This window comes from Lissotriton helveticus, chromosome 12 (assembly GCF_964261635.1).
Source record: "Lissotriton helveticus chromosome 12, aLisHel1.1, whole genome shotgun sequence".
NCBI lineage: Eukaryota > Metazoa > Chordata > Amphibia > Caudata > Salamandridae > Lissotriton > Lissotriton helveticus.
The window spans coordinates 726,835,016-726,862,109 of NC_136073.1; the positions used below are offsets into that span (position 1 = coordinate 726,835,016).

The 27,094-nt window shown below is 46.3% G+C and overlaps 1 protein-coding gene across 1 annotated transcript in view; it reads left to right on the forward strand.

Annotated features, from left to right (window-relative positions):
* Positions 1–24,184: 24,184 nt before the first annotated feature.
* PIAS3 (protein inhibitor of activated STAT 3) overlaps positions 24,185–27,094 on the forward strand; it is a 324,307-nt gene continuing 321,397 nt past the window's right edge. Inside the window, exon 1 of the mRNA XM_078670587.1 lies at positions 24,185–24,325. The gene's annotated coding sequence lies outside the window, so the exon portion shown is untranslated. The remainder of the gene's footprint in view (positions 24,326–27,094) is intronic.

A 27,094-nucleotide genomic window follows, 5' to 3' on the forward strand; every position in this document is an offset into this window, starting at 1 on the left:
AAACGAAATGTCTTCCATGTTCTCTTGTGGAGGCTACTTAAGGTTCTAGGAGACCTTAAACTTTGTAGTCTTATTCCAGGCACTGGGCTTCTTTTCATAAGTGTTGTTCTTAACCTTTAGTGTCTCCAGTTTAATATACTTTCCCTTTGGTTCTTCAGTTTCTGTGGGATGAAATCCGTCTTAATGTCTCCCTGACTATCCTGAAAATCAATGGCTTCTGTTTAAGGCATTCCATGAATTTGGTGAATCTGTTCAAAATGCTGAAATTTTGGATGGTAGGCTAAAACTTTCTTTCTATCCAGACCAGTTTATCGCCTTCCATTAGCTCATAATTACTTCTGTCCCATCCATTTGAGCCCCTGATATCAGCCAAATTGAAACTTATTTTTTACAAAGTGGTTTTCCTAGTGATTATCATGGCGGTTTGCAAAATTGATGAATACTGGCCCTCTTGTGTCTTCCTCAGTTTCTAAGATTGATATAGAATGGACTGATTGTGAGACCTGATCCTTTCTTTATTGCAAAGAATACTTCTTCATTTAATTCTTCTTAGGAGATCCTTATTCCCTCCTTTCATACTCCTTCTGATGTAGAAAAATTATTGCATTGTTAGTGTTAAAAGAAATTTGTAAATGTATTTTGACAGGTTCAGTGCATTCATAAAATCTGATGATTTATTTGTGACCTTTGATCTATCGGGTGTAGGTAGAAAGGCATCCAAACTGACAATCAATAGATGGATTAAATCAAGCATTGCATTGGCATTTGCAGTACAATACATCTCTATCCCGGTACAGATTCAAGGCAGATCGACAAGAGATGTTTCTGCCTCTTTTAACAAATTTTATAGAACATCTTTGTAGAGCTAAGACATGGATATCAGAACTTACTTTTGTGAAACTACTGTTTACAGGATTTTTTCAATATGGATGATAACTTTGGTACAGGTGTTCAAAAGTCTTCAATCTTGCAGTCCCATGTTTGTTTGACTGTGTGATGGCAATACTTTAATAAGCTAATTTTGCCAATATGTATTAAACCTTTCACGTTATTTGCATGTACATGAATAAAATGTAATATGTTTTCTCTTCAAGGGTCTGCAGGCTTTGGTACCTCACAAGTAGTGACTGGGACAAGGACATGAAGAAATAGCCCAATTACTTCTGGGTAATCTTCGTTACTTTTAGTCCTACTTGTCCTTGTCGCTTATTATATATACATATATCAGAGAGGGGTGTACAAGAGCACAAGCCTTCTCTGTGGATCTGTGCGTAGTCGACACAGCAAGCATTCATATCCTGGATCGGGTTTTTCAGCACGCTTATATGTTGGTCATCACTGTGGGCTTATGTGATGGCCCCAATAAGTAGCAAGTACCCCCATACTATCAACCCTTTGGTGCTCATGCTAGCGGAATCATTCCTGCTTTGGTTTGGGCCTGTGAATGTGCCAAAAATCCTTGCAATAAGGCTCATCTGTTTGGGGCCATAGTGCCCTGTGCTGACAAGCCTTCTCAGAATTACAAACCCAAGATAGTCCTGTCCCAAGTTATTGGACCGCTCTTTCTTTAAACATGCAAATCATAAACTCTTCACATGGGCTTACTTGCAGGAGATGGTTAAATAAGGACACGAATGAATGCAGATGTTATAACTGACAGGAAAGGTTTGTGAGTTAACCATTCATTCAGCTAACAACTATCAACTCTAAAGCTTGAGAACTCACTACCAGTCAACATTAGACGCACCCAGGAGCATATACGCTTCCAAAGACAGTTGAAAACATGGCTATTTCCTGTATAACTGAACCCCACACCCCTCGGCAACACAGCCCAGAATACAGTTGCACCCTCAAGCCTAATCCTCAGCTTGCAACCTACAAATTGGAAACAACTGAGCCAGCAAACTGTTTTCGATATGCTGTAAGCTCAGAAGGGCTGACCTATGGTTTGCAGAGGCTTTATATAGTTATATACATGCAGATATAAAAGTTATGGCCCACAGTAATACTAAGCCCATAATAAGTAGTGGTCAACAGCAAATTGTAATGTATACCTCTTCAATTTACAGAAGACATATCTGCAGCAATGGTTGATCATCCCCAGCACTGTGCAGCCCAAATAACAGAAATCACCAAATGAACTGGCACGGAATAACTGAAGAGACCTGTCATATATTGCTGGACCATTCAGAGGACTTTTACATAGACCCCCACTGCCAGACCCAAATATTCATACGATCTGACCCCTTCTTTGCATCTCAAAAAGACAAAAGGTCATGGGAAGAAAATAAAAATATGCATCCCAACAGATCTCTCTACTTCTCTCTCTCTCTCTCCCCAATCTTTCCAGCTCAGGACCACAAGTATATACATAATCACAGATTGGACAATGCAGTGCAGTAACCAGCTAATCAGACTATAGCATATGATATACCATACAGGGACCCACAGAGCAGTTCAAAGCTACCAGCATACTGAAAACCATAAAACAGTGCGTTGGTTACTCACACTTCATCATCCACCACACTGCTACACACTGAGTCCCATAACACGATAACCGTACCTCTGTGATCATCATGCACGGTATGGAAATGATCTCAGGCTCACTTTGTCCCCAGCAGCTCCGCTCCTCCGGCTCCTCCGTTGAGCTCCAGCCCCTCCTGTGAGGTGTTCGAGGCCGCTGCCTGCTGGTTCCTCTTTGCGTGCCTCTTCCTGCCTCCGCTGTCCCTACATTTTCTGGACGGTTACTGAATTTGTATTGTACTGCTTGATTTGTTCTTCCTTTTTTGATCTGTTTAATTTCTGTTTCCCTGACTTCTTGCCTGCTCCGCTTTTTCCCCTCCTTCCCCCGCTGCTGCCCCTGCTACCCTTCTCCCTGTCCATGCCCATTTCCCCGCCTCCCAGCTGCTCGTCCCTCCCCTATCCTACTAATTGGCGGACGCTGGCGCGAAGAAGGCAAGCCCGTCTGCGACTGAACCGCGACCAGCGGCAGGGACCCTGCATGTCGTCCCACCCACAGATATAACAGTCACCCTCCATGCACTCAACCCCGGAAGACTCCGCAACTGCCAACAGGCCACACCTAACATGACCCACAGACAGTTCTCCTGCCTCCGCTGCCGCCAGACCTTTACCACCACTCTGACCTACAACACTGTAGGAACCAACACCGCTGACACCCTAAGATGCATCCTCCTCAACGTGCACTCTCTACACAAATACGCCATGGAGATCTGGAATCTGCTCGACTCCCTCTTGCCTGACATCGCCTTCTTCACGACACATAGACCAACCCGTCCTCTGCCCCCAACATCAACACAGCCATCCCGGTTGGATACAAGATGCAGAGGAAAGACTACCCCAAACGGCAGGGAGGGGGCCTCGCCATCGCCCACAAGAACACCCTCTGGTTAACCACCTCCAGCAAAACCTTCCCCTCCGCTGAACACCTGCACTTCCAGATCCAGACCAGCCCGAACACCACGCTCCGGGAATCCTCGTCTACAGAACCCCACGCCATCGCCACAATGAACTACATACTCATCGCAGACCTGAACTTCCACCTCAACAATGCCAGCGACCCCAACTCCACCACCCTCGCCAACATCAGACTCAAACAACTCGTCTCCACACGACCCACAGGGCAGGACACACCCTCGACCCCATCTTCGCAGCAGGTAACTGTGTTCACTTCAGCCACACAACACAGCCCCCTTGGACCGACCACTACTGCATACATTTCAACGTTGACAAACCCGGGGCACCCAAACCAGCTCCACGAAGGAGCTGGAGCAAGGTCACCGACGACCAAGTCAACTCCGCCCTCACCCGAAACAACCACACTTCAGCACCCAACGCTACCATTGCAGCCAGAGAACTCCACACCTGGATCTCCACATGCGCAGACGAGCACGCCTCGCTATACAACCCCGACAAACAGCGCCCCAGGAAAGCCGCCTGGTTCACCACCGACCTCCAAGAAACCAGACGCACCTGCAGACCCCTAGAGAAGTACTGGAGAATCACCAAGACACCTGAAAACCACGCCACCTACAAGGAGGCCATGACGAACTACCACAACCAAATCAGAACCGCCAAGAGGACCTTCATCCGCACCAAAATCCTCACAAACTCCAAGGAACACTTCACTGTCATCCAGGAATTCACCAACCCCGCACCGAAGCCACAGACATCACCCCGTCCCAAGACCTCTGCAACAAATTTGGGACATATTTCCACATCAACATCAAAAACCTCTCTGAAAGCTTCATCGACCTTCCACCTGACGCCACAGCCACCCGCCCCCCACGATGCACCGGCCAGCCCCCCCATCTCCACCTGGACGCTGGTCACAGTTGAAGACACCACCTCAACCATGAAAGGCATCCACTCAGGGGCCCCCACCGACCCCTGCTCCCTCACATCTACCAGAGAGCCGCCATCCCCATCGCACCCGAACTACAACGCACCATCAACACCACCCTTGAAACAGGCACTTTCCCAGATAACTGGACATGTGCAAAAGTCAGACCCCTGCTCAAGAAGCCGACAGCCGACCCCACCGACCTCAAGAACTACCAGCCCATCTCGCTCCTCCCCTTCGTGGCCAAACTTGCGGAGAAAACAGTCAACAAGGAACTGACACGATTCATCGTAGACAATACCATCCTCAACCCGTCCCAATCCAGATTCAAAAGCAACCACAGCACCGAGACCACCCTACTCTCCTCCACAGATGACATCCGCACCCTCCTGGACCAAGGCCACTCCGCAGACCTCATCCTACTTGACCTAGCCTTCGACGCCGTCTCCCACCGCACACTAGTTGACAGACTACACGCCGCCGGCAAATAGGGAACAGCCCTAGACTGGATCCGATCATTCCTCACCGGAAGAAGCCAAAGAATTAGACTGCCGCCCTTCCTCTCCGATCCCACGAAGATCACCTGCGGAGTCCCACAGGGATCATCGCTGAGCCCGACCCTCTTCAACATCTACATGGCCTCCCTCACCGCCATCATCCGACAACACAGCCTCAACATCAACATCTACTCCGACGACACACAGCTTATCCTATCCCTCACCAAGGACAGTGGCGGCTGGTGACATTTGAAAGTGGTAGGCAGAAAACAATTGTCATACTTCAGTGAGGCGAGCGGGGGGGTTCGGTGGTTCTCCCCCTGAGAAAAGTTTGAAAAAAGAGTGGCCAAATGGTGCATTTTCAAGCAAACCAGAAGGTGCTAGAGGAGGGAAGGAGGCCACCGGCTGAGGCAGAAGCAGGGGAGCAGGTAAAGTTGAGGGCCAGCAGTGGTGAAATGCAGGACAGGGATACTTGTGATAAAACATCAGTTGACGTCCAAAATGGAGAGCCTTGCTAGCCCTGACTGCCATCAATCACTCAGAAGGGAAACTCCTGAGGCTTCCTGGCTTTTCAGCCACTCTGGTCAGTGCTAGCACAGGATCAATCACGTTAGAGATGGTGAAAACAAGGAAGGGGAGAGGAACAGGAAAACAGGAAAGGAAAATTACTCAAAGGATGACTAATCTGGGCAGTATGACTAATATAGAACTAAAGACTGTGAAAGGAGGAGAGGTGGGCTTTCGAATGGAGGGTGGAAGGTAAAAACCATGGACCTGATGCTACCCTCTCATGGAAATGGTCATGGAAAGGTTGACGCACAGACTTGCCTACCCTTGGTAGGACAGCTTGGGAGGAGATAGGGAAATGGCTCTACCAGAAACTCTAATCAGGGTTACATTATAGAGATGAAGTTCAGTACCCTCTCCGAAATGGAGATCTCAAACTTGCCAGCTTGACCACAGATGTTGCAGAGATGGATGAAACAGTATCTGGTGACACAAATATGAGTGCTCTGGGAGGCGCAGGACAAGATTGTCAGTTGAGTACCCAGTGCATAGGGCACACTGAGAATGACACGGAAGGAAATATAGTGCCAGAGGAATGCTCAGTAAAAAACGGGCGTACTACTGGAAATAGTTATAATCGTTTTATGGTGAAGGGGGCACAATTCTATGTCAATAAGATTACACTTATAAGAGGAAACAGGAAAAGGGTGCAAGGCGTTGGTATAGAGAGGACAGTGTCAAAGCTCACAAAATAGAAGATTTAATGGAGCTATCAAATGTGCTGGGGGTGAGACTGAAAATGACATTCAGACTGGTGCCCCTGAGATTTTTGAATCACTTAATTGCATGACTGAATGCTTCTCTGAGCTATCCAATCTATCTCAGACAATGGCCACATGTGGGGTTATCTCCTACTCTAGTATTAGCTGCAGTAACAGAGGGAACATTACAGCGACTTTAAGATTGTTGCATCATTGAAGTCTTCCTCTGCTCCCTCTGAGAAGCACAATCTGCTTCGAACCTCTCTTGAGCGCCGGGAAGTGAGTTCACTCCTTAGGGCCAAGGCCAGGGAAAATATCCGAAGAGATACAAAAGGATAAAGATGTACTGCTGGGGGGCAGAAGAAAACCCGAAATGGGAAATAACTCGAGAGATACATGTACAAAAGAAATACCCTCCCTTGACTTGGGGGTGAACATCCAGTCCTAGAGAAAGGACTGAGAGACAAACTGCAGCACAGTCCATGGAACTGAAGGCTTTGCACGTCAGGCACTAGGGAGACAAGAAAGTCCTACAGGCACAGCCTGAAGCATCTGTAACCAACTCCTTATCAGAGTCTGATCTTGCATCACACCTCAACTCTGCAAATTCAAGCACCCCTCCCTCTTTACCTACATGTACATATGAAAACTGTAACATAGAGATGTGTAGCAAGACAGACATTTTGTAAATGTAAGGAATGTTAGTAATATGCATGTATTTTAAATGGATATGTGAAAATTATATTTCTCAAAGGCAACACTTGCAGCAGCCAATCAGCGGGCATGGACAGCACAGGGTTTAATAAATGACAATGTGTTTGATCCATTTCTTTTTCCATTTCATTTGGAAATCAGAAATCTGAATTTATTTTCTTGAAATTTAACAAATACACAAAATGACTCAAATTGCAGAAAATATGGTCTGCTGTATCTCGAGTGAAATTTTCACATGAAGTCACACCTAATATATAAAAAATAACACACAAGCAATACGGACAGGAGAGTAGGAGACTGGTTTGAGCGGAAAATATTTCTGTGCTAGAAATTTTCTGTTCGAAGCAATCTTCGACGATCAAAAAAATGACACAAAATGTAACAAATTTCAGAAGCTAATAAAAAATACACAAGCCCAATATCAACCTTGCGTGGTCTGTAAACTGTTGCCTTCTAAATTGGAGTAGGAATATAATTAATCATTTTCAGTTCTGTGATGCCCATGACAATTATTATTTGGCTACGTGAAAATTAACTCTTCCTCCTGACACTCAATGCTGAATGTTGCTCACCATTAAAGCACAGAGAGATTAAAAACTGAATGGAAACCCCGTCCATCCTATTGACGCCGCAAACAGCACTTGCTCTGCCACACACACAGACATGAGCGATTCCTACATCCCAGAATGAAATCAAAGTACCGGCAGAGAAACCTATTTGCAACCTTCAATCCTGCTGTCAGATAACCTTACAACGAACTGGATCGCTCACCAGCCATCGCATTCCACATATCACGTGTGTGCACTGTTTACTTGCTAGTGCCTCGAATTATATCAGAAAAAGCGAGATAAAGAAACCTTTCCTGCGCCACACTGAATACAAAGCAGCCTTTATGACTCCATGTGATGTTGTGATAGATACTAAGCAATGTCAACTTTAGCGACAGTAGCAACTCACACAGGAGGACCGTCCACTGGAGTGTGCACTGCCACACGCATTCTGCCCCACGATTTATCAAGGGTGGCACCACAATACCCTCGCACAGCAGCCGAGTATGCTGGAGGAGCGGCACACCTACCGAGGCTGATTTTGTATATTTCATAAAAGCAATGTGGACTTCGCAACGGCTGGAGGCAATGGAGGCGCGAAGGGGTGATTATGGAATGAAATAATTGAACTGGAGAGGTGAGGGAGTAAGGAAGACAGGAGTCATACGTTCATGGAGCTGATGGCGGGGGTGGGGGGGATTGAGGGGTAGGTCGCGTTTGGGGGGGGGGGGTGTTTAAAAAATAAAATTAAAATTAAAAAAAACTTACAGGGTCCGCGCGCTTTTATTATTTATTCAGTGCCCCTCAAACAAAGATGCTGCGCACAGGCCTTATCGCAGAGGCCCACAAGTGCTCAGCAGCACAGAGGAAGAAGAGCCGGTACTTTTAAAAGAGGGCGCGAGCTATGCATTACAAGGCAATTACGGTCGGTGATTTGAACATTGTACGTTAGTGTCATGGGACGTGTTCATGATGATACTTTCAGCCACAGAGCTCTGAATGGGCAAGTACTCGCTTTTACTGAGTGCCTGCCGTTCTCTAATTAGGAAGGAATAGTGTTTAAATACTTTTCACGAGAGAGTGGCAGTACCGGCTCGCAAAACTCGGGTAGGAGGGGGGGGGGGGTCGCGCTGAGACCGGGGGGAGTCGGGTGGGGGCCGGGAGGAGTTTAAAAATAAAATAAAAAATGTACCGGTTCTGCGCTGCCTCTGCTCCGAGGTCCCGTTGGCGCCTACAGGAACAGCCGTGTCTCCGTCACTGCTGGCAACACCTCTCAGCCAATCCTGGCGCTGCCAGCAGCGCCAGGATTGACTTAGAGCAGTGTTACACTCTGCCCATTAGGAGACCGAGGTTTGAGCCTTTGCTCAACCCTCGCTCTTCTAAAGGGCATGCGCCACCCACAGCAAACACCAGTGCGCATGAGTGGGCACGGCGCAAACATTTGCCCTCCATCCCCACTCATGCGCACTTGTGACAATCATGTCACTCAACATGATGCCAGACCGCCCGTGGTCTGACGTCATGCTGACTGACATGATTGTCAGTTCAACCTCGGCGTCTTTGAACTTGAGTAACCGGAGAGTTTACTTAAGTTCAAAGACGCCAAGGGAGCTGCGGGTGTGGGCGGCTTGTGGGGCAACGCCCTAGCGCCCTTAATGGATGAACCGCCACTGACCAAGGACCCCGCCACCGCCAGACTCAACTTCCAGAAAGGAATGCAGGAGGTCGCCGCCTGGATGACCAACAGCTGCCTCAAGCTCAACGCCGAGAAGACAGAAGTCCTCCTATTCAGAACAACCCCCTCAGTATGGGACAATCCCTGGTTGTCTACAGCCCTTGGGTGCCCACCAACCCCCTGGGAACACGCCAAAAACCTCAGCATCGTACTCGATTCATCCCTCACCATGAATCGACAGATCAACGCAGTCACCTCCAGCTGCTTCAACACCCTCCTCGTCCTCCGCAAGACCTTCAAATGGATCCCCCCGGAGTCAAGAAAGACAGTCACTCAAGCACTCATCACCAGCAGACTAGACTATGGAAACACACTATACGCCAGCATGTCCCTACTCTGAAAACTGCAGATGATAGAGAAGACCGCTGCCCGACTCGTCCTATGCATCCCCCGGCACGAAAACATCAGCCAACACCTTCAAACGCTCCACTGGCTCTCCGTGGAGAAAAGAGTCCCCTTCAAGATCCTCACCCACGCATACAAATGTCTGCACAACACCGGCCCCAAATGCCTCAATGACAGAATCAACTTCCACGTACCCAAAAGGAATCGCCGATCTCCCAACCACGCACTGGCTGAAACCCCATGCATCCACAGAGGCAGAGCAGGCGGAAGATACTTCTCTCACATTGCGGCCAAAACCTGGAATGAGCTCCCGGCAGGCATCAGACTCACCCCCTTCCTGAACACCTTCGGGAAGGCCTTCAAGACCTGGCTCTTATGCTAACAGACCTGATAACCCCCGCCCTCAGCGCCTTGAGAACCTCACAGGTGAGTAGCGTGCTTAATAAACCCTTAATTGATTGATTGAAATACTTCCCATGTAGGTTCAAAGCGAAGACAACAACCTTCCAACTACACACCATACACAATGTGGTGTGCTACCTATGTAGGAAAGAACCTCAGCACCCCACGTTGGGGTAGTGGGTGATTTATAAATACTGCAATACAATACAGTATGTGCCAAGTGATAGTGCAGTGGGTAATATATCCACTACAAAAATCTCAAACCCATCTAACATTAGGAAAAAGAGACCAATGCCACAGATGAAACTTGGCTTAAATACAGTATATCATACCAAAGACTAGTGCTTTAATGGCAGGATGCATAGTAATCTCAAGGGCAAGCAGGTGTTTCTACCTAAATTGGAAATAGTGCTGCACAAATGCTGTGCTTTCCTGGCGGTATTTTCTTGCGCAAATTTTGATAGGTAAAACCTGCTGAAATTTGTTTGAGAAAAACTGAAATATTCTCAGTTTTCCAGATGACATTAGAAAAAGAGAAATACGCAGCATTACAGCTTTATCCCCCATTCTGTCTGGCAGAATTTGGAAATAGGAAGTAATGACACTACTAGAAACAAGCATTTACAATGCAACGGTTTCGCCTTTGCCAAAGTTAGAGCTATTGGCATTGTAAATGACAATATTTTTATTTATGTGTTGGTTTTGAAAACAGATAAATAAATGGCATTGTCATTTACATTGCCAACAGCTTAATCTCTTGCAAATGTAAGACCTATTGTACCCTACTGGATTTCACTGAAGAAATTCAGAGTCTGGTCTGCAGGTGTCACGTGACAGATGCCCAATTGACAGCTGAGGGGGTTAAATCGTGCTGGGGTGGCACATTAAGGCAACGCTTGCTGAAAGCACTACACTACCCTACTGGAGTGTCAGTCTTTTTGGACATGGTCCACTCACTCATCTTGAAACAGGAAGCTCGCCACCAGTTCCACAAAAAATACCGTCATTAAATCTTTCCTTTTTAAGGGTTGGACATTTCAGTTGGCGTCTGCTCTCAGTCACGCTCGTCTTGTCGCCCATTGTCAATCACGCGCCTCTCTGTGCCTGGCTGTCAAGTGCCGGCGCCATCCTAGTGCGCATCTTCAGTCAGCCACGGTGTGCTAGCCAACCGAACTGCATTATGGGATGGCATGGTGGGTTAAAGAACCTGTTTTACAAACATGTGTCCGTGCTTGTGAGGAGGTAGTGCACCTGTTGAGGGAGAGAGAGTGTGTTTGCATATGTGCGTGCATGCATGTGTGTGTGTGAATAAGCACTTCCAAGATTTAGTGGGACTAGAGTTTTTATCTACAAATCATTGTTTTCAGCTGTGTTCTAATGGAATCAAAGCAACAGTACACCCCCCCATAATGCATAGTGTGATCACATAAAAGTACAGAACTGGAAAGAGTGTCCATAATGACCAGCAAGACGGTTTTCACCCTAAGAAGGATGTGCTTCAGTCTCCAGTGCCACGGGCGAGTGGAAACACACACTGTGCTGGTGGAGAAGTAGAAGAAGTACAAGTGTCCATAGAAGAGAAGTAGAGGGGATGCACTCTCCATTCCCTATGCACTCTCCACTCCCTATGCACTCTCCACTCTCCACTCCGTATGCACTCTCCACTCCGTATGCACTATCCACTCCCTATGCACTCTCCACTCCCTACGCACTCTCCACTCCCTATGCACTCTCCACTCTCCACTCCCTATGCACTCTCCACTCCCTATGCACTCTCCACTCCCTATGCACTCTCCACTCCATATGCACTCTCCACTCCCTATGCACTCTCCACTCCCTATGCACTCTCCACTCTGCACTCCCTATGCACTCTCCACTCCCTATGCACTCTCCACTCCCTATGCACTCTCCACTCCCTATGCACTCTCCACTCCCTATGCACTCTCCACTCTCCACTCTCCACTCCCTATCCACTCTGCACTCCCTATGCACTCTCCACTCTGCACTCCCTACGCACTCTCCACTCTGCACTCCCTATGCACTCTCCACTCTGCACTCCCTATGCACTCTCTACTCCCTATGCACTCTCCACTCTGCACTCCCTATGCACTCTGCACTCCCTATGCACTCTCCACTCTCCACTCCCTATGCACTCTCCACTCTGCACTCCCTATGCACTCTCCACTCCCTATGCACTCTCCACTCCCTATGCACTCTCCACTCCCTATGCACTCTCCACTCCCTATGCACTCTCCACTCCCTATGCACTCTCCACTCCCTCGAGCTGCACTCCCTATGCACTCTTCACTCCCTATACACTCTGCACTCCCTATGCACTCCCTATGCACTCTGCACTCTCCACCCCCTATGCACTCTCCACTCCCTATGCACTCTCCACTCCCTATGCACTCTCCACTCCCTATGCACTCTCCACTCCCTATGCACTATGCACTCTCCACTCCCTATGCACTCTCCACTCCCCACTCCCTATGCACTCTCCACTCCCTATGCACTCTCCACTCCCTATGCACTCTCCACTCCCTATGCACTCTCCGCTCCCTATGCACTCTCCACTCCCTATGCACTCTCCACTCCCTATGCACTCTCCACTCCCTATCCACTCTCCACTCCCTATGCACTCTCCACTCCCTATGCACTCTCCACTCCCTATGCACTCTCCACTCCCTATGCACTCTCCACTCCCTATGCACTCTCCACTCCCTATGCACTCTCCACTCCCTATGCACTCTCCACTCTCCACTCCCTATGCACTCTCCACTCTCCACTCCCTATGCACTCTCCACTCTCCACTCCCTATGCACTCTCCACTCTCCACTCCCCACTCTCCACTCCCTATGCACTCTCCACTCTCCACTCCCTATGCACTCTCCACTCCCTATGCACTCTCCACTCCCTATGCACTCTCCACTCCCTATGCACTCTCCACTCCCTATGCACTCTCCACTCCCTATGCACTCTCCACTACGTATGCACTCTCCACTCCCTATGCACTCTCCACTCCCTATGCACTCTCCACTCCCTATGCACTCTCCACTCCCTATGCACTCTCCACTCCCTATGCACTCTCCACTCTCCACTCCCTATGCACTCTCCACTCCCTCGAGCTGCACTCCCTATGCACTCTTCACTCCCTATACACTCTGCACTCCCTATGCACTCTGCACTCTCCACCCCCTATGCACTCTCCACTCCCTATGCACTCTCCACTCTGCACTCCCTATGCACTCTCCACTCTCTATGCACTCTCCACTCTCCACTCCCTATGCACTCTCCACTCCCTATGCACTCTCCACTCTCCACTCCCTATGCACTCTGCACTCCCTATGCACTCTCCACTCTCCACTCACTATGCACTCTCCACTCCCTATGCACTCTCCACTCTCTATGCACTCTCCACTCCCTATGCACTCTCCACTCCCTATGCACTCTCCACTCCCTATGCACTCTCCACTCCCTATGCACTCTCCACTCCCTATGCACTCCGCACTCTCCACTCCCTATGCACTCTCCATGCACTCTGCACTCCCTATGCACTCTCCACTCTGCACTCTCTATGCACTCTGCACTCCCTATGCACTTTCCACTCTGCACTCTCTATGCACTCTGCACTCCCTATGCACTCTCCACTCTTCACTCTCTATGCACTCTGCACTCCCTATGCACTCTCCACTCTCCACTCCCTATGCACTCTCCACTCTCCACTCCCTATGCACTCTCCACTCTCCACTCCCTATGCACTCTCCACTCTCCACTCCCTATGCACTCTCCACTCCCTATGCACTCTCCACTCCCTATGCACTCTCCACTCCCTATGCACTCTCCACTCCCTATGCACTATGCACTCTCCACTCCCTATGCACTCTCCACTCCCCACTCCCTATGCACTCTCCACTCCCCACTCTGCACTCCCTATGCACTCTCCACTCCCCACTCTGCACTCCCTATGCACTCTCCACTCCCTATGCACTCTCCACTCTCCACTCCCTATGCACTCTCCACTCCCTCGAGCTGCACTCCCTATGCACTCTCCACTCCCTATGCACTCTCCACTCCCTATGCACTCTCCACTCCCTATGCACTCTCCACTCCCTATGCACTCTCCACTCCCTGTGCACTCTCCACTCCCTGTGCACTCTCCACTCCCTATGCACTCTCCACTCCCTATGCACTCTCCACTCCCTATGCACTCTCCACTCCCTATGCACTCTCCACTCCCTATGCACTCTCCACTCTGCACTCCCTATGCACTCTCCACTCCCTATGCACTCTCCACTCTACACTCCCTATGCACTCTCCACTCCCTATGCACTCTCCACTCCCCACTCTGCACTCCCTATGCACTCTCCACTCCCTATGCACTCTCCACTCTCCACTCCCTATGCACTCTCCACTCCCTCGAGCTGCAACTCCCTATGCACTCTCCACTCCCTATGCACTCTCCACTCCCTATGCACTCTCCCCTCCCTATGCACTCTCCCCTCCCTATGCACTCTCCCCTCCCTATGCACTCTCCACTCCCTATGCACTCTCCACTCCCTATGCACTCTCCACTCCCTATGCACTCTGCACTCTCCACTCCCTATGCACGCTCCACTCCCTATGCACTCTCCACTCCCTATGCACTCTCCACTCCCTATGCACTCTCCACTCCCTATGCACTCTCCACTCCCTATGCACTCTCCACTCCCTATGCACTCTCCACTCCACTCCCTATGCACTCTGCACTCCACTCCCTATGCACTCTGCACTCCCCACTCTCTATGCACTCTGCACTCCCTATGCACTCTGCACTCCCTATGCACTCTGCACTCCCTATGCACTCTCCACTCCCTATGCACTGTCCACTCTCCACTCCCTATGCACTATGCACTCTCCACTCCCTATGCACTCTCCACTCTCCACTCCCCACTCTGCACTCCCTATGCACTCCCCACTCCCTATGCACTCTCCACTCCCTATGCACTCTCCACTCCCTATGCACTCTCCACTCCCTATGCACTCTCCACTCCCTATGCACTCTCCACTCCCTCGAGCTGCACTCCCTATGCACTCTCCACTCCCTATGCACTCTCCACTCCCTATGCACTCTCCACTCCCTATGCACTCTCCACTCCCTATGCACTCTCCACTCCCTTTGCACTCTCCACTCCCTTTGCACTCTCCACTCCCTATGCACTCTCCACTCTGCACTCCCTATGCACTCTCCACTCTGCACTCCCTATGCACTCTCCACTCCCTATGCACTCTCCACTCCCCACTCTGCACTCCCTATGCACTCTCCACTCCCTATGCACTCTCCACTCCCTATGCACTCTCCACTCCCTATGCACTCTCCACTCCCTCGAGCTGCACTCCCTATGCACTCTCCACACTCCCTATGCACTCTCTACTCCCTATGCACTCTCCCCTCCCTATGCACTCTCCACTCCCTATGCACTCTGCACTCCCTATGCACTCTGCACTCTCCACTCCCTATGCACTCTGCACTCTCCACTCCCTATGCACTCTGCACTCTCCACTCCCTATGCACTCTGCACTCTCCACTCCCTATGCACTCTGCACTCCCTATGCACTCTGCACTCTCCACTCCCTATGCACTCTCCACTCCCTATGCACTCTCCACTCCCTATGCACTCTCCACTCCCTATGCACTCTCCACTCCCTATGCACTCTCCACTCTCCACTCCACATGCACTCTGCACTCCCTATGCACTCTTCACTCTCCACTCCCTATGCACTCTTCACTCCCTATGCACTCTTCACTCTCTATGCACTCTTCACTCCCTATGCACTCTTCACTCCCTATGCACTCTTCACTCCCTATGCACTCTTCACTCCCTATACACTCTGCACTCCCTATGCACTCTGCACTCTCCACCCCTATGCACTCTCCACTCTCCACTCCCTATGCACTCTCCACTCTGCACTCCCTATGCACTCCCTATGCACTCTCCACTCTCTACTCTCTATGCACTCTCCACTCTCCACTCCCTATGCACTCTCCACTCCCTATGCACTCTCCACTCCCTATGCACTCTCCACTCTCCACTCCCTATGCACTCTCCACTCCCTATGCACTCTCCACTCCCTATCCACTCTGCACTCCCTATCCACCCTGCACTCCCTATCCACCCTGCACTACCTATCCACTCAGCGCTTTGCAGTGCGGTTAGGATATGAAGCGCTATATAAATTCAACTGTAATGCATTACGAAAAATGCCAAACCATGAAAAAACTCCCTGTTGCAAATCTTATGAGCAGTTTTACAAGTGTCACACGAGGGGCACGAGATGCTTAGCCCATACAAGTCTATTTAGGCCGTTTGGGTACTGGACACCCGCAGTTTTAAGGACATTATTAAAACGGACTGTAAAGTCGAACTGAAAGAATGAAAAGTTATGCATGCTGCAACAAAGGGGATCCGCCGAGCAATTTCACATCAGACAAACCACTGCGGAGTCCTCACTACAAATAATGGGGCAAAAACTACTTTTAGCGCCCATGCACTTGATGAACAGCCAGATCGTGGCCTGTGTCTTCATCATGTATTTTTAACCAACGTACACTGAATTCACGTGCTCCACCACTAAAAAACAAGCACTCACCTGGGCTTCCTCGCATGGAATGACCAAAACAAACACAGAAGGAAAAAAAACGAAACTCCGCCCACCGCCGCGATGACGACATCGCAGAGGCGGAGAGGGAAAAAATCGCGGGAACGCCCCCGAATCTGGTCCGGCCTTGAAGGACAGATCCGGCTCCCAATGGCTAGCCTCCATTTATGGAGCTAGCTAATGGGAGGTGGGGGACGTTCCGATAGCCAATATGGTAAACAAAAGATTTCACCTGCGCGAACTGCTTGCGCAGATCGCCAGGTCGAAACCTAAAAAAGAGACCCCCATCGTGTTGATTTTCTTCCCTCCCAGATTACTGCGTCCTATTCTGAGTGCCTTCACAGAATGTGGAAGGTTTCACTATTAGGCTTAGCTTCATTTCTAAAATACACAGATTGCTTTGTGTCTTTAAGTGCCTCAAGTTTAGTTGAAAATGTGAGATTTTAGACATCTCAATGTTGAGACACTCATTCTTAGAATGTTGTCTTTAATTATGTGTCTGTCTGGGGACCTTTCAAATGAATCCCCTTTCCTTTCTCCAGGACCCCTTCGAGGTTGACCCAAATACAAATTTTAAAATTGTTATTTAATAGGCAGAACTGTAAATGTGTTTTAAATGTAAATAAGCAGTGATTTGTCAGGACCTATTCTGCCATTGCTTAATTACAATTGACCTTTGACCGTATTTAAAAGCACAGCTAATACTTCAAGAAACAACCCTTTCAAAAGGCCTCCCTGTTGTTCAAACTCATCCTGAACTCTCTACAGATAAAGTGGGAGTGATGCGTCACTTGTTCTAACACGAGTGAATGACGTCACTGTTATCCTGCCAGGATCATTTTAAAAAGAAGCAAGAAAAGAAGACTTAATTTCCCGACGTTCACCTCGGCAGGGAGCGCCTTCACTACATTTCTCGGCAGGGAGCGCCTTCACTACATTTCCATGCATCCATCTCTGCAGGAAGTACCACCACTCCACACCCCAGTATCTACCTCCTCAGGAAGTGACGTCACTGTTTCCCATCAAACCAACTTTTAAAGACGAAGACAGAGAAGTGGACATCCTTATTTCCCAGCACCCATCTCTGCAGGTAGTACCACCACTTCACATCCCAGTATCTACCTCCTCAGGAAGTGACGTCACTGTTTCCCCACCAAAACCAACATTTAAAGACAAAGAGAGAAAAGTGAACATCCTTATTTCCCAGCATCCATCTCTATAGGAAATGTAATTGCTGCACTTCTCAGTATCTACCTCTTCGGGAAATTACATCATTGCACTTCTAATTTAAAACATCTTGCCTCCTCCCCACTTTTGCCTTCTCAGTTCATCAAGCACCCAAGCGTTACAGCTGAGGCCAGAAATGGGACTGGAGCATAACCACTGCTCCACCAAAACAAGCACCCACAAAGTCATATCTCATCATGTTCCTTGCCCAGATCGCCACAGTACCCATTCCTGCAATGGCACCGAGACCTATACTATGAACACAAACATACCAGCCTCATCATCCATAAATGCAACCTCATAAATATCCCACTAGCGTACACACACCTTCAAACTACCAAAAACACAGTCCAATCCATGCTCATTAATGCACTTTCAGAACAAATTCATGCAGAAGACATTGTTGACCTTATCACTCATTGTATAGTTGATGCACTCTTCCCACCTCACTCCTCAGTTTCCAACCAAAACTCCTGGTCAGCGCAAAAGAGAACAAACCTTCAGATAACTTATAGATTTCTCTATCGACAACCTAAAGCTCAAACTCATCTCTCAAACTGCCAACTCTACATCTGAGGTCACCTCCCTTCTAAATGACTGGAACACTTTTCTGGAAACCCATTTGAACACCCACGCTCCAACTAAAGCATGCACATGCAAGCTGAAACTTTTAGCATAATGGTATTCCAAAGATCTTATCGACAACAAACGCTTCATGCGCAGACGGGAAAGAAAATGGAGTAAAAACAGAACATCCGATCCCTTCGCCAATGATCTTCCGCTAATGAAGTCACGATTATGCTACTGAAATGACTCATTAGATCAGCCAATGCCTAGAAGTGTACCACCGCTACAAATAAAATGAACAGAAGCATATCACCCTGAAGAGAATCAAGCATAGCATCAACCCTCGGACCGACCATCCTATCCCTCCCTCCACAGACAAGGGCAATCCCATCAATTTCTTTTTCAGTGTAAACATGCATATCGGATAGCACATCAACAACACCAAGCCTACTTCTCCTTTGGTACCCACTCACTTGTGTAGCATCCCTCAAATGTCATCGTTCGGAGCCTGATTCTTAGAATTTCTCACCGTCAAACTCAATACCATAAATCCTCCTAATGTCAAGATGATGTCTTGCCCTTATCCTTCAAACAAGCTCTCTCTAGAGAAGTTATCTCACCTCTACACACCACTTTCAATGTCATCCTCATTTAAGGATGTGTCTTAGAAGCTCTCAAGACCAGGGGCGGCTCATCCGCTATGGTGGAGGAGCGTCACCCCACGGCTTTTAATCAGTGAGAAACATAAAATGATAATAGCTTAGAGTTATTATCGTTGTATGCTTTGTGTCCTGCTGCTTTGCGTCAGGCAGGTGGAGGGGGCTGCTCTGCTCTTGGAGCAGGGGAGGAGTGGTTTGCCCACTCCTAAGTGCGCAATGACTGTTTGGTCAGCCCTCTCAGGCCGCCCAAACCAGTCATGTGCACTTTCCCCATTCTCCATACAAGCTGCATTACAGCCTGCATGGTTAACATGCCCAGCTCTCCAGCCCCTGGCTGAGTGCCATGTCATGGTGCTCAGATCAATCAAAACACTGCATTGCAGCGTTGTGATTTGCTTAGGGGAGGGAGCCTGGCTGCCTGCTTCCTGTTCCTGTCGGAGGCAGGAGGGCAGGAGCAGAGAAGACGCGGGACCGGGCCACAAGGTAAGTTTTGTTTAATTCCGATTCCCCTCGCGTGCTCGCCCCCCACCACGCCTACCTCGCCACCTGCTAGCCATGCTGGTCGTCACTGCTCAAGACAATCCTGATCCTTCCATTCCTGAAGAAAACCATACTAAACTCTGATGATCTCACCAATTGCCAGGCCAAACCTCACCTACCGTTTATCAGCAGATCATTGAAAAAGCACTCCACGCTCAACTCCAAGAGCACACCAGTGCCAACCATTTCCAGTATAACTACTGCTCTGAATTCAGATCAAGCTGCAGTACGGAGACAGCTACCTTACATATTTTATGCGATGCCATTTTGACAACAGATAAATATGAGCCCTGCCTCCTGATATTGCTGAACCTCAGAGCCACATTTCACACCGTTGATTATCCTCCCTCATCCATACCCAAATGACTTCAATGGGATTCACTGGCAACGCCCTGCCCCCTACTTATCCAAATGACTCCTGTTCATTTCATATGGGCATCTCCAGGTCCCAGAAGATCTGATGAGTTCCCCATGGGTCCATCTCACCCACTGTCCTCTTTAAACCTCTACATGGAGCAACTTGGACTCGACTCACTGATGATGGCATCAAAATTTCACCAATATGCCTTCGATACACAACTCTACTTGAAAATCTTTTCTGCTCCAGACATCCTGTACCTTAAACACTATCCGCATCTCATGCACCCCTGCATGTGCCTACCAGAACTTCCAGAAGTCAACTCCATCAAGACTAAATTTCATGTACTTGCCAAAAACCACACACAAGAAATCTAAGTATTGTTCAATGAGATGGACCTTGAAGATTTCAAACCTGAACTTTCCCAAAACTGAGCGCCAAATGACTTGGATTCACCCTGGACACTAATCTTTACTCACGTAACACACAGCCAAGACAACTGCGATGACCTGGTATCAGCCCTCTGTAAGTGAAGTTGTTATTCCGAAAAAGAGACTTTGGAACTGCTTTTCAAACCCTCATACTCTTGCATGTGGAGGGTGAATATCCTACTCCTTGGCCTCTCATACATCCACTCTAGACCCCACTAAAGTGCATTCTACATGCCACACCCGGTCTCATTCAGGGCCTAAAGAAATATGACCACATTCACCTCATACTGGTGGAACGCCACTGGCTCACCTTGCCAGCCCACACCATCTTCAAGAAATCAATCAACTGCAAGAAAAAAATGCAAACAGGAAAAAACACGGTAAAAGGCATTCTCCTTCTATTTTTTAATTTTCTTCATGCAGGTTTACATAGCGCAAACTAAACCCGAATGTATTGGAGCACTTTACATGAGCACCAGTTAAATAACACAAGAACATATTCATTTTTTTTTTTTGGTAGGCACGGGGAGATAAAGTGATTTGCCCAGAATCACAGGATGTTGAACGGACGCTGAGACTCGAAGGTGGTTCCCCAGCCCCAATTGTGTCAGCTCTGGCCATTAGGCCACACCCTCTTTATGAACTTCGATCTAGAACAATATCCTTGTATCCATCAAGACCGACACAATTCTGATTCAACTTAGGAAAGAGCTGAAGATGCACCTCTTTAAAGAACACTACATCACGATGCAGTAACAGTCCACTTCTGCTTCTGGAATCCAGCTACCTCCCCAATCACTGGTTTACTGTTTATTTGTTTTAGACATTAAACAGTGCTCCGCTGTCTTTGGTTAGATTTGCTCTATATAAAATATAAACATACATATATATATATATATATATATATGTGTGTGTGTGTGTGTGTGTGTGTGTGTGTGTGTGTGTGTGTGTATATATATATATGTTGTTTGTATTAATATCATTGGTACTGTGATTGGCGGCACATCCCTACACAGGAAACCCACTGCTGGTAATAGTATATTACACGCCAGCAGTGGTCACCCAAAGCATGTCATAATGAGTATTCCTCTTGGCGAACTGTTGCGTTTAAAAAGAATTTGCAACACACAAGAAAAGTTTGAGGAAGGTGCCGTTATGATGTTAGCTAGACTTCAGGCAAGGGGATACAGCAAAGGCTGTTTATCCAATGCACTACAAAAGAGTAGAGAAAAATCAAGAGTCTCCTTGCTGACACCCAAATCCCCTGACAATGATGCGAACGCTGACACGATCCGGTTAATAACCACATACAGCAGACAACACCGCAAAATCAAATCCATAATGAACAAACACTGGGCAGTCTTAAAAACTGATGGTGTTTTACGTGATATGACTCCTGATAGACCTGTGATTACATTCAGGCGCGCATTCAGTATGCACAGCAAGCTGGTTAAATCCAGCCCTGAATTACCTTTAGTCAAACAATGGTTTGGAGGCAAAGGCTTCCACAAATGTTCCTCATGCCGAGCATGTAAATTTGGGCAGAACATCACCCATTACCGCACTCCATTCTCTGATATTGAAATACCAATTCGTGGCAATTACAACTGCCGAACGGAGTTTGCGGTTTACGTCCTAACGTGCACCTGCGGTCTGCGCTATGTGGGCAGTACCGGTGCTCAGGTGCATGTTAGGATACTGCAGCACCTTCGTGCTATTGTTAACCACGATGGTGCTTACCCGGTGGCGCGTCATTTTAACAGCAGACACGACAGGGACCTGTCGTGTCTTACATATTATGTAATCGATGCTGTTGCTCCACTCAGACGCGGTGGTGACCGCGACAAACTATTACGCCGATTGGAAACACGGTACATTATCAAGCTCGACAGCAAGCAACCAAATGGGTTGAATGCGACAGAGGACATGCATAATTTTTTGTAGGAACACTGATCAAACGCACACACTCTGCACTTAATATATACAGTATACTTCACGGTTCAGCTGTTATGTCACCGCAGTTAAGAGTGTTGAATTACATACGTCTTGAACTCTATGTAATTTACAGTAATGCACCGATTTTAGGTGATCTGCAGTCCGATTTTTGTTTCTGAATTGGCTGTTCAGGTTTCTGAACAAGGCAGTCTTTTAAATAATCATTGGTTCAAAAGAAATTTCTTTAGGTGGTTCATTTGCACTGTGAATATACTTGAGCACTTTTTTTTCATGCTTTGTACATATACATTTTTGTAAATAGTCCTTAATATTTATGCGACATAAAGTTTATAATGTATAAATTTTAAATAAGTATATAGGACTGTAGCTCAACATCACAGTTATACACTGAGGTGCTTCTTGGTGACATATCCTCCTTTTTTCACAAGTTCTGCTAAGCTCTGTATCAATTTTTAACGGTACTGTGATTAATTTCAACACAAAAACCTTTTCATAATGCTTTGTGTACATATTTTGTGAATGTTCTAGTTTTCATTACAAATTGATTTAGTAGTGAACTATGCATTTAAGCATATCATTTCAATAATCTTTTTATGAACATTCTCATATGCATTCATGCAGTTAAGATATGTAAATTTTCAAAGTATTTGCACAATAATATATATACATTTTTAATCATCATGATGAAGTTTATATCAGGCATTATTTTATGCAATGTGGTTTTAAATGTGTTTAAATGCAACTATATATCACAAGGTTAAACATGTACTGTGGCTTTAAATTGTTCAAACCAGGCTGTAGGCTGAACCTTGTGATGCACGTGTGGTAGGTGTGGCCCGCAGGTGGGGTCAGAACCGCAAACATAAAAGAAATCCCTAAACAAGAATGTGGTGTGTGAACAAGAGTACGCTAGTACTCGAAACGTTACATTTTTGAAAGGCACGTGAATAAACAACAACTTGCCTGGATAACGCGGGGTCTGCCTCTTCTTTCGCCGCTTGTGTGTGGAGGTTTGAAGATTACGTGATATATATATATATATATATATATATATATATATATATATTAGGAGTAAATGCCTCCATTTTAGAGCTCTTAGAGTTACAGACTATATGGTAGGGTTGATATCATGAATCTTTGTGACTGAGGGTGAATGTTTGCATTGTTAAGCATTCCGTCCATCATTTATTCCTTCTGATTTTGTCTCCCTAAGTGGGAAGGGTATGCCCAGACGTTGGTCCCGGGCTCGCTGCGCTACTGTATTCAAGCTAGCCTGGCTGATGAGGGTGATGCCGCGAAACCTGTCCCAGGGTGCTTGTCTCCAGTCCAGGGAGGACACACCAGTTTGGAGTTTTCCATGTGCAATAAATATCACCCAAAAAATGTGGGAATTACAGAAGCATTTCAGTGTGTAGCATCTGCTAGCTTCACCAGCTGAAACTGTTCAGGGAAAATTGTGTGGGTATGATTTTTAATGTACTCGGTAAATTCTCCATGCTGGAAAGACCACATACATCGGATTCGATATGTGTGTAGCAGGAATTAATCATAAAACAATAACACATTGCAGATTCTGTAAAAATTAATACTCTAGCTACTCTGAATTTCAGGGTGGTGATAATATGTTTTAATAAAACAACTCTTGCCTGGGATTGCAATTTAAATGTCATTGATAATGACCTCTCTGACATTCAAAAAATCTTGAATTTCCATAAAGTCTGTCCAGGATAAACAGAATTGTGAAATGTTCACTAGGTATTCCAATATCTCTTCATCAAATGGCATACTCCGCCCCCAAGTTTCACAGGCCTTTACATAGTTTCTAATCTAACACTCAACTCAATTGAGTGCATTTAACAAATGCTACCTATAGGGGCAGCAGAGAAGGATTTCTTTTTACACGGATTTAGTTCCTGAATCAAATCTCGCTTCCAATGTGATTTCCATTTTGTTTCGGTTTCAAGCTTTCAAAGTTTTTGGCAACAAGGAAAACAGAGCCTGAGTTCCCCATGCTGAGAGGGGGAAAGGGATTTTTTGGCTCGAGTTACCAGAGAATAGGCAGAACTCCCACTTTCTGCGGTGAGTAAAACAAAACCCCCAAGAATTATCGGTTTGTTTGTGTGTGTTTTTTTGTGGACGAGCGAAAGTATCTGATTGTAAGCGGTGCACGAGGAATAGCAGTGGTGGCGTTGAGCTGCGCGGAGGTCGTGGTGCGGAGGTTATTTTGTCGAAGACGGAGCATACAAATTATGTAAGGGGGAGGGACAAAAACACCGAAACATGGAATTTTATGGCAGATAGTAAAGGATCGGGACATTAAGCAAAACCAGTGAAATATTAGTCATTTACTTAAGTTCGCTTTCTTTGAAAACATATGGTGTCGCCTTTAAGGAAAAAAATATTAAACACGTGTGTTATCTCAGCACAGTTATTGTCTTTTCTGTCACTGCCCGAATCTCCGACCGACCTGTATAGCATTCTTCCCTATGCACCACCTAAGAGGTGCTGCTCTCTCTTTCTCGGCTGAAAATCATTTTAAATTATGTAGAAATATGGAACTTAAAGTGTGTGGACATTAAATTGACTGGTATACATTTAAGTTGTATTTATTTATATTTTTCACTTGTGGAGGGCAAACTAACATCTGTGGTCTTATTGATGTATTTTTCTGCATGTTGGCATTTTGAGGTGACATTTTATGATACACGTCGTGATGGTTCTGTTTGTATTCACTTTTAACAAAACAAGAGCATGACTCGTTTCGTGTGTGAATGAAAGCAACAGCCAGCCCCCCAGGGACTCCATTCTGGAGCCTATAGCCCCCAATGTTAAAAGTGAAACTACAAGGGTCATGTAGCAACGTGGTATTGATTAAAAAGCCAAGACCGGCGGATGGTGTCACGCGTGATATCCGGCCATATGATAGCTGTGAAGGGAACATTTGTAATATATTGTGATCTTGTGTACATTAGTGTATGCCTTTCTGCTGAACACAAATGCTGTGAAGCTGGCACTTTAGGGTTCTCTAGCATCCAACCGGGTAAATTGAACTGTTATTACTTTTCCACTATATTTTTCAAGAAACAGCAGCCCTTGTTTTGATCTGCGATGCCTCTGAATTCAATTCGTCCATGTTGACGCATACATTTTAACCCCTTAGGGATTTGCTTTTAGGTGTACCTTTTTGTTTTTAAATTGTGAAAACGATCTGGTTAATTTGTATTTGATAGGCTTGATGGGGACAGCTAATAGTAGTACTTTCAATAACATAAGTGGCCACCTTCGTGTTAAAAAATGGATTAATTTGAGATGATATGAGTAGGCTTGGGGTTGTAAGGGGCTTGTGTTTAAATTCAATTGAAAAATACAGATATGCATTTTTCAAGCACTGATTGAAGACATTTTGAGCAGTTGTACATATTTTGGACTTACCTTTTGGTTGTCAAAAATATTTTTAAATGAATGGGTTTAATATAGAGAACATTTTAAAACAAGTCTTGGCAAAACCAATAGGCCATACATACTTTGGCTGTTTGCGTTTTGTCTTTGCCAATGTTTTTTTTTGCCTTGGCTTTTGCAAGACGTTATTGTTGGGGGAGCTACGGGACCCCCTACCAATGAGACAAAAAGTATTGGATAAAACCAAAAGTATGTTATTGTCGCAATAGCTTCTGATTCTGAAGGGAACTTCTTGGTGGACGGATATGCCCTTTTCGAAAGAGCAGGATGCCCTCACTCAGGGAAGTTAGCCTATGGCTGAAGTGGGCTGACCCACTGCCCTGTGCTAGGTGGAAGAAGTATGTGAATGGCATGACAGCAGACTTGTGGAGGAAGGTGACACTCTATATGCTTTAGCCAGTCCTCTTCATCTGCTTGCTGCCATGCCATTTACAAATTACTTCCACCCAGCACAGCATACAGATATTATATATATATATATATATATATATATATATATATATATATATATATATATATATATATATATATATATATTTCACTGAGAAAACCATAGGTTTCAGGGGTGTTATAGTTAGCTGGACATTTCACTCATACAAAACCATTGAAATTCCTCCGTTATAATTAGTTGTACCTAACTGTAACTCTCGCTCCCGCAATCCATCGGTGATGTCACATCATTCATGACATGGTCAGTGACATCACTGATGCCATCTCAAATTACATCACTGATGACATCATCCAGTGAATGTGGTTTGCTTTGATATTTAAACAAGTATTATATATATATATAGCAATCTGAATTGAAGACTGAGTGGATGTATAAGTGTCTGGATGGAGGATTTAGTAGCAGTGTGATTGACTGTCTAAGTGACTCAATAAGTGTCTGGATGGAGGATTTAGTAGCAGTGTGATTGACTGTCTAAGTGACTCATTTAAAGTGTCTCACTAAATATATGGGATAGTGATTAAACTGTGCATATCTGTATCACTCTATCTCTTGTTGGGTAAACTACTACATAAGTTGGTTACTAGCTATGTGAAAGTTTATATTAGTTATTAAATACTTGAGTAATTGTATGGGATAGTGAATGTGTGTGTGATTGGGTGGAAGATGTGTGACTGTCCAAAGATGTGTAAATCATTGATTTAATAGGTATGTGAGGTTAAGACTGTATGTGGAAACAGTTGTTTGGGTGAGTGAATCTCTTTATGGGTGTGGTGATGAGTAAATATATTTCTCAATGATACATGTCCAACAAAGTAGAAATATAAAAGGCAAAAAGGCAGTGTATGTGACAGTTGCTGTATATAAATAAATATACATAAGACTCAGTGATTGTATGAGTAACTGTATCGAAAACTGTATACTTGTAATAGTGATTTTAT